Source organism: Ostrea edulis, chromosome 10 (genome assembly GCF_947568905.1).
Source record: "Ostrea edulis chromosome 10, xbOstEdul1.1, whole genome shotgun sequence".
NCBI classification, from domain to species: Eukaryota; Metazoa; Mollusca; class Bivalvia; order Ostreida; family Ostreidae; genus Ostrea; species Ostrea edulis.
Genome location: NC_079173.1, coordinates 39,807,486 through 39,816,586, shown reverse-complemented (window position 1 = coordinate 39,816,586; position 9,101 = coordinate 39,807,486).

Below are 9,101 nucleotides of genomic sequence, written 5' to 3'. Positions count from 1 at the left end.
TGTTATTTATCAAAGAAAGTATACCTGAAACAACTGTCACAGTAAGACCCAACGACAAACCTTGAATGGACTCGCAATTACGAAAATACAAACGTACATGTACATGTTATAGGTTCTGAAAGAATCTCCTTTTAGGAACCTGATCCCACCTCTGGTGTGTCCAGGGGTCCGTGTTTGTCCAACTCTTTATTTTGTATTGTTTATACGAGTTATGAGATTGATCACTGTTCTTTATCTTCACCTTTCATTACATGAAAGGAATCAGATTTTGCTATTTTCAGTAAAATCATAAATAGAGTTAACATATGAAAAGTGAAGATAACGAACAACGATAAATCTCATAACTCCTATAAGCAATACAAAATAGAGAGTTGGGCAAACACGGATCAGGTGACTAGGAGGAGTAAGCATCCCTGTCGACCGGTCACACTCGTCGTGAGCCCTATATCTTGATTAGTTAATCGGAGTTATCCTTGGTCAAAGAACAGCCTAACAATCGGTATGAAACACGTCAGTTTCATGTGTTATATGTGCTATTTCATTATGACATTAAACACAGAACATATTTAACTGATGATAGTAGGGACGATAATAAACTGTATTGGAAATTGTTTAAATTTTGCAATATTCGGGAAAATCAAAAATAGAGTTAACAAATATGAAGAAATTCGCTATCTTAAACTATATTATAACAACAAAGAAAATTATTTAAATGATGTTGTTAGGAATATTAGATAAGTGTATTGAAAATTGTTGAAAGATTATTTTCCATGACAAACCCAAGAGTGAAATGCATCGCATTCAATGCAAGTGTGCTAATGGCAATGGCAATGCAACCCTGCTATTATCTGATTTAGAGAAAGTTGTGTTACTTAACAATTTTGGTACTTCAATTTCAAATATTAATGACGTAGATCACAAACACGATAATATACCATGCGTGAAGAAATCTAACTGATGTAGTATGTAAGGAGAATAAAGTTATTGATATTCTGTCAGTACTCCTAGTAAAGCAATAGGACCAAACTGTATCTGTCACAAAGTGCTAAACGCATACAATTTAGACCTTTATCAAAGTTGCCTAACATATCCATACGTTTAAAAGTACATTCAAGTTACATTGAAATCATTATAAATTGTGTTTTATAGTCTGAATTTCTTACCTTCAGTGATAAGTGGGCTTATTACATAATTCTAGAAAAATAGGGATATGACAAAGATTCTGAATATTGTAATTCATTTCGGTTGAGCATCACTGAAGATACATTATTTGTCGAAATGCGCATCTGGGACATCAAAATTGGTACCGTATAAGTTTTACATTATGACCCCTGGGTCGAGGCCTCTGCTGGTGGACTGTTAGTCCCCGGGGGTCTCTGCAGCCCAGGAGCTAAGTACTTCGTTACTACCTTGAAAATACGGATGTATATTTAATTGCTGTTATAAAATTTAGAAATCCATTTCTAAATTAACGATTATCTCCCTCAGGCATAGCTCGTATCCTTAGACGAATTCGACTCCACTATTTTGGCACATTGTTTTCCCCTAAAATAGCTCTAGAACGTCAATGTTATTTCAGATTTCAAACATTTCGGTTGAGAATCACTGAAGAGACATTATTTGTCGAAATGCGCATCTGGTGCATCAAAATTGGTACTGTATAAGTTTTACATCTAATTGTTTAGGGCTACTGACTCTGTACACACTATTACAATTACAAAAATGGTAAACTAGAACGTTTCAAGGAAAAATACTCTATACACAATATTGTAATAATACTCATGATATTTTACTGTTCATCAGTTTTCTACAAAACTCGTTGTAATAATCCTTTTCCAAGTCCTGAAGAACAAAACAGAAAATATATTCATGTCATCAATAAATATTTTCAAAACCGTTCTTACTAGAAACATAGCTACGGAATTTACAAACAGTGAGCATTTTTGCACACTAAGTTCCAATTATCTGATAATAAGGAGTAAATTTTCATTGAAATTAACTTGTTAATAGATGAAATACTTAAAATATAGTTTTAAATTGATTGCCATATATACAGCCACATAGAATATTTTAAGCAAAGTATACCTATAAACCTGAAAATTTGAAAATAACACACTTAGGTGCTGATACTATTTCTTTTGTTATTTTGTTACTGTTCAACCAAATCCGAAACTGTAAACTTTAAAAGAAAGTGTATGGAATGCTTGTAATACTAAAATAAAAATGTAATTACCTTTTCTTGAATTTGAATAAGTAAATGATCTGTATAAATACAAACAATCCACAAATCATACCCTATAAATCATGTATATTTTTCAATTTAACCAACTTTTCTTGGTTACAAAATAACGCAAAGTACTTAATGTTATACTGTTTCGGAAAGCTGAAAGTGTCTACGTTACAGTGATGTTATTTCTTGATTTATCAAAGCAAAAACGATATCTGCTTCCATTTTATGTTAGTAGTAATTTCCACCCTGAATGTGTTTTAAGCGAGTCCCAAAGAACAATTTTTTGATGAACATCTCTATCAAAGTATATAAGTCTTGATCAATTGTAACTAATCCATGATTTGATGAATTATTGTTTCTATTGATATATGTTAAAAATTAAATCCAATATGTCAATCATCGACTTTACTGTATTTCTATATTGAAGCAAGTTAATTTGATTAGATGCATATCAAAATAATTTAATGAAGACATACTGTACCTTAAACATAGCTTATGTCTCAGAGAGAGAGAGAGAGAGAGAGAGAGAGAGAGAGAGAGAGAGCAAAGCATTTATATGCAGCGTCAGTCATCGGAGCCATTTTACAGGTAAAAAACAATATTGATACGACTGAATGTACACGGATATTTAAACCTACAATGCAGCTAGTTTAACAAGACTAGGCGACGTGTAAGCGATAAAATCAGGATTCTGTTACGTTCCAAATGTGCATATAGTTCATTCCTTGTGTGTGCAGTTGTTACAAGACAAAAACAAAGTAAACCCAATGATACTTTATGAGAAAAATATCTACAGTGTACATGTAACATATTTCTAGTTTATGAAAACATCATTTTGAGGTATAGAACAGGTGTCTGTAGTCTACACATATATTCAAGATCGACCAAGTTTGTACTATAAAACGCTATGGTATCGAAGACAATCGAATGTATTTTCTTTCCTCTAAAATTCATTAAGAAAAGGTGAAGATAACAAACAGTGATCAATCTCACAACTCCTATAAGCAATACAAAATAGAGAGTTGGACAAACACGGACTCCTGGATATACCAGAGTTGGGATCAGGTACCTAGTAATAGTAAGCATCCCCTATCGACCGATCACACCCACTGTGAGCCCTATATCTTGATCAGGTAAACGGAGTAATCCGTAGTCAAAATCAGTGTACCAAGAACGACCTAACAATTGGTATGAAACACGTCAGATAGCAATGTTAATCAGGATATAAGGCTCACGGCGGTGTGACCGGTCGACAGGGGATGTTCACACCTCCTAGGCACCTGATCCCACCCCTGATGTGTCCATGGTTCCGTGTTTGCCCAACTATCTATTTTGTATTGCTTATAAGAGTTATGAGTTTGATCACTGTTCGTTATCTTCACCTTTCTTTAATTTGAATTTGTGATGTTTCACCTATAGCCGATGATATTTTGATATGGGTGGAAAGATTTCGACTGGGCCCTATATCCTGATCAGGTAAACGGAGTTATCCGCGGTCAAAAATAAACCAAACAAAATATTCTTAATTAAAGGGACCGATTCACGATTTTCCTCAAAATTTTCTTTTTCACTTTTAATGATCAAAATCTGTCTAATGTGTTTAAAAGATTTCACATAAAAATTAAGGTTATATTTTTATCACAGAAGCTCATTTACAGAGTTTATTATTTGTTTTGTACACAAAGATTGTGGTATGTTATTGTTTTCAAAATTCTCAAAAGAAATGGATTTCTATCTAAATTTATTATATCCTTCACATATCAAGCATTTTTGGGGTAAAACGTGTTATCTAAAAGTCAAAATTTGTGATGGTGCAAAATTCAGATGCTTTATATTACAAAATTAATATTTCACTTGTTTGTTTGTAAAAATAAAATGACTCGAGTCTTTGTTTACATAACACAGATTTAAGACTAAAATATTGCTTTTATCGTTCCATTCAGAAGGTCAAAATTTTGGCTGTCAACATTAAATGAGTTATATTTTCAATGTTTAACATCAAAAATGAAAAATATTTTTATCAAAAATCGTGAACCAGTCCCTTTAAATGGACAAGTACAATATACGTCCTTAGATAGAGTTTCAATATACGTACATAACTTCCTTAACCTGCTTCTTCGATTGGTAGAAAGATATCTGAACCTTGATCATGATACAGAGAGAGCACTGCCGTTCTGAAATGATCAGATATGTACAACTCGTGACGAGTATGGTTCACAAAGACATGTAAGATGAATCTGAAATTTAACGCAGGTTAACGTTCACTTAAGCTCACAATTAAACGTAGTGCTATAGTTTGAATAAAGAAGAACCATTATGTATGGGCGGGCGTCTTTTAACGATATGCCATTCTAGTTTTTCTACTTTAATTCATTTACACTTAATAATAGAAATACATTCATGAATCTATGGTTTCAACAATATGCGTTACTGTATCATTGAAAATCCACTCAATTTTCACCATACCGATATAAATACGTCCGTGATAACTTGGTATTGAAATAAATCCTAATGTTTATCTCGTTATTTAAAAATTGTAATATAATGCAGCAATATCTATATAAATGATGTAATGAAAGGCGACGAAACGAACAGTGATCAATCTCATAACTCCTATAAGCAATACAAAGTAGAGGCAAACACGGACCCCTGGATATGCCAGAGGTAGGATCAGGCGCCTAGGAGGAGTAAGCATCCCTTGGCGACCGGTCACACCCACCATGAGCCCTATATTGAAATTGTCTTTGTCTCTATATTCAAAATACCATCACTCTAGCTCCGTAATGTTGGGTTTAAAACATTCTGCACGCTATCCATAGCTCACTTCCTTTCCTGCTTACAAGTCCTGTAGCAAAAAGACGAGAATATGGAGGACTTCGATTCATTGTGTAACAGTATACCATGATGTTTATAGCAGTATGTCATGATGTTTATAGCAGTATGTCATGATGTTTATAGCAGTATGTCATGATGTTTATAACAGTATCTCATGATGTTTATAGCAGTATACCATGATGTTTATAGCAGTATGTCATGATGTTTGTAGTAATATGTCATGATGTTTATAGCAGTATGTCATGATGTTTATAGCAGTATGTCATGATGTTTATAGCAGTATGTCATGATGTTTATAGTAATATGTCATGATGTTTATAGCAGTATGTCATGATGTTTATAGTAGTATGTCATGATGTTTATAGCAGTATGTCATGATGTTTATAGCAGTATGTCATGATGTTTATAACAGTATGTCATGATGTTTATAACAGTATGTCATGATGTTTATAATAGTATGTCATGATGTTTATAATAGTATGTCATGATGTTTATAACAGTATGTTATGATGTTTATAATAGTATGTCATGATGTTTATAGCAGTATGTCATGATGTTTATAACAGTATGTCATGATGTTTATAGCAGTATGTCATGATGTTTATAACAGTATATCATGATGTTTATAGCAGTATACCATGATGTTTATAGCAGTATGTCATGATGTTTATAGTAATATGTCATGATGTTTATAGTAGTATGTCATGATGTTTATAGCAGTATGTCATGATGTTTATAGCAGTATGTCATGATGTTTATAACAGTATGTCATGATGTTTATAACAGTATGTCATGATGTTTATAATAGTATGTCATGATGTTAATAATAGTATGTCATGATGTTTATAGCAGAATGTCATGATGTTTATAGTAGTATGTCATGATGTTTATAGTAGTATGTCATGATGTTTATAATAGTATGTCATGATGTTTATAATAGTATGTCATGATGTTTATAATAGTATGTCATGATGTTTATAATAGTATGTCATGATGTTTATAACAGTATGTCATGATGTTTATAGCAGTATGTCATGATGTTTATAGTAGTATGTCATGATGTTTATAGCAGTATGTCATGATGTTTATAGCAGTATGTCATGATGTTTATAACAGTATGTCATGATGTTTATAACAGTATGTCATGATGTTTATAATAGTATGTCATGATGTTTATAATAGTATGTCATGATGTTTATAACAGTATGTTATGATGTTTATAATAGTATGTCATGATGTTTATAGCAGTATGTCATGATGTTTATAACAGTATGTCATGATGTTTATAGCAGTATGTCATGATGTTTATAACAGTATATCATGATGTTTATAGCAGTATACCATGATGTTTATAGCAGTATGTCATGATGTTTATAGTAATATGTCATGATGTTTATAGTAGTATGTCATGATGTTTATAGCAGTATGTCATGATGTTTATAGCAGTATGTCATGATGTTTATAACAGTATGTCATGTTGTTTATAACAGTATGTCATGATGTTTATAATAGTATGTCATGATGTTTATAATAGTATGTCATGATGTTTATAACAGTATGTCATGATGTTAATAATAGTATGTCATGATGTTTATAGCAGAATGTCATGATGTTTATAGTAGTATGTCATGATGTTTATAGTAGTATGTCATGATGTTTATAATAGTATGTCATGATGTTTATAATAGTATGTCATGATGTTTATAACAGTATGTCATGATGTTTATAGCAGTATGTCATGATGTTTATAGCAGTATGTCATGATGTTTAAATAGTATGTCATGATGTTTATAGCAGTATGTCATGATGTTTATAGCAGTATGTCATGATGTTTATAATAGTATGTCATGATGTTTATAGCACTATGTCATGATGTTTATAGTAGTATGTCATGATGTTTATAGCAGTATGTCATGATGTTTATAGTAGTATGTCATGATGTTTATAATAGTATGTCATGATGTTTATAGCAGTATGTTATGATGTTTATAGCAGTATGTCATGATGTTTATAATAGTATGTCATGATGTTTATAGCACTATGTCATGATGTTTATAGTAGTATGTCATGATGTTTATAATAGTATGTCATGATGTTTATAGCAGAATGTCATGATGTTTATAGTAGTATGTCATGATGTTTATAATAGTATGTCATGATGTTTATAACAGTATGTCATGATGTTTATAGCAGTATGTCATGATGTTTATAGCAGTATGTCATGATGTTTATAACAGTATGCAATGATGTTTATAGTAGTATGGCATGATGTTTATAGTAGTATGTCATGATGTTTATAGCAGTATGTCATGATGTTTATAGCAGTATACCATGATGTTTATAGCAGTATGTCATGATGTTTATAGCAGTATGTCATGATGTTTATAGTAGTATGTCATGATGTTTATAGCAGTATGTCATGATGTTTATAACAGTATACCATGATGTTTATAGCAGTATGTCATGATGTTTATAATAGTATGTCATGATGTTTATAATAGTATGTCATGATGTTTATAATAGTATGTCATGATGTTTATAGCAGTATGTCATGATGTTTATAACAGTATGTCATGATGTTTATAGCAGTATGTCATGATGTTTATAGCAGTATGTCATGATGTTTATAGCAGTATGTCATGATGTTTATAGTAGTATGTCATGATGTTTATAGCAGAATGTCATGATGTTTATAGTAGTATGTCATGATGTTTATAGCAGTATGTCATGATGTTTATAGCAGTATGTCATGATGTTTATAGCAGTATGTCATGATGTTTATAACAGTATACAATGATGTTTATAGTAGTATGTCATGATGTTTATAGCAGTATGTCATGATGTTTATAGCAGTATGTCATGATGTTTATAACAGTATGTCATGATGTTTATAGCAGTATGAACAAGTTTCGTTCGAAGTTCCTTTGACTTGACAACATTTGACTCTGCATTGACCAAACATTAAAACCAGTGAACAACGATCAACTTTCCCTTCGATCATGGTTGGCTCAGTTACATATAACAAGTATTGCAATATATATGGACCTCTTCGGATATTACTTTGGACCCCGTTTGACTCTGTACTGATCAAGTATGTGAATAAAAGATAAATGATGAGCTTAATATGGCACCCTCAGTAATGTCACGGATACATATAAGCAGACCAGAACCCACTCTTTGCGTATTGAACATCTAATCAGTACCTCAAGTTATCTGTATAAGTGTCTTCCTTTTACGTTAGTAGGTGTACTTAAGTTGTAGTAAGCAACAACAACGCTGTCTTGAGAACCAAAACTGTAGTGTAGGCTTGCATGGGTTTAGCATACCTATATGGATGGTCTCAGATTATGCTACAATTAATTTCTAACAATGTAATTAGGCTAACGTAGACATGGACAAAATGTACTCTTGGAAAAAGCAGAACGAACGGATTATACTAGTTTCACCTAGTTAGCTTGAAATACATCTGTATTTATAGATATTTAGTATCAATTGTAGTACCTATTGTGTTGATGAAATTGGAGTGAAATGCTAATTGTGTAGAGTATTAATCAGTATTTTTCATGGCACTTATATACACATTTATCGTTACATGTAATTTATAGAGTATCTGATTTATATAGTCTGACACGCCGGAATTTCATTTTATATCAAAACGTTACCCTGAATTGACTTTGACACAAAGATAAGAAATAATGACGTACATTTTTGTTATTATGATTAATTTCATCACAAACTAGCAAAACGTTAAGAACGTATAAATTGACAGTCACTAAGAATTTTGAGCGGAACTTTTCTTCTGTGTATGCTATTTAGAATTTCAAAGAAGAAATAAAAATGCATAACTGCAATCTTTGATAAAAACAAGGAGAATGACGAGTACGACGATTGACAGATATCGATGACTATTTTGTCCTTGTAATGGAATCATCTGACCTTTAGATGACCTTTAGATGATATCAGTATATAATCTACCGAAATCATCAATTGTAAATCCAAAGCATTAGATCGCCTCAGGACGACTGTAGCACCACAC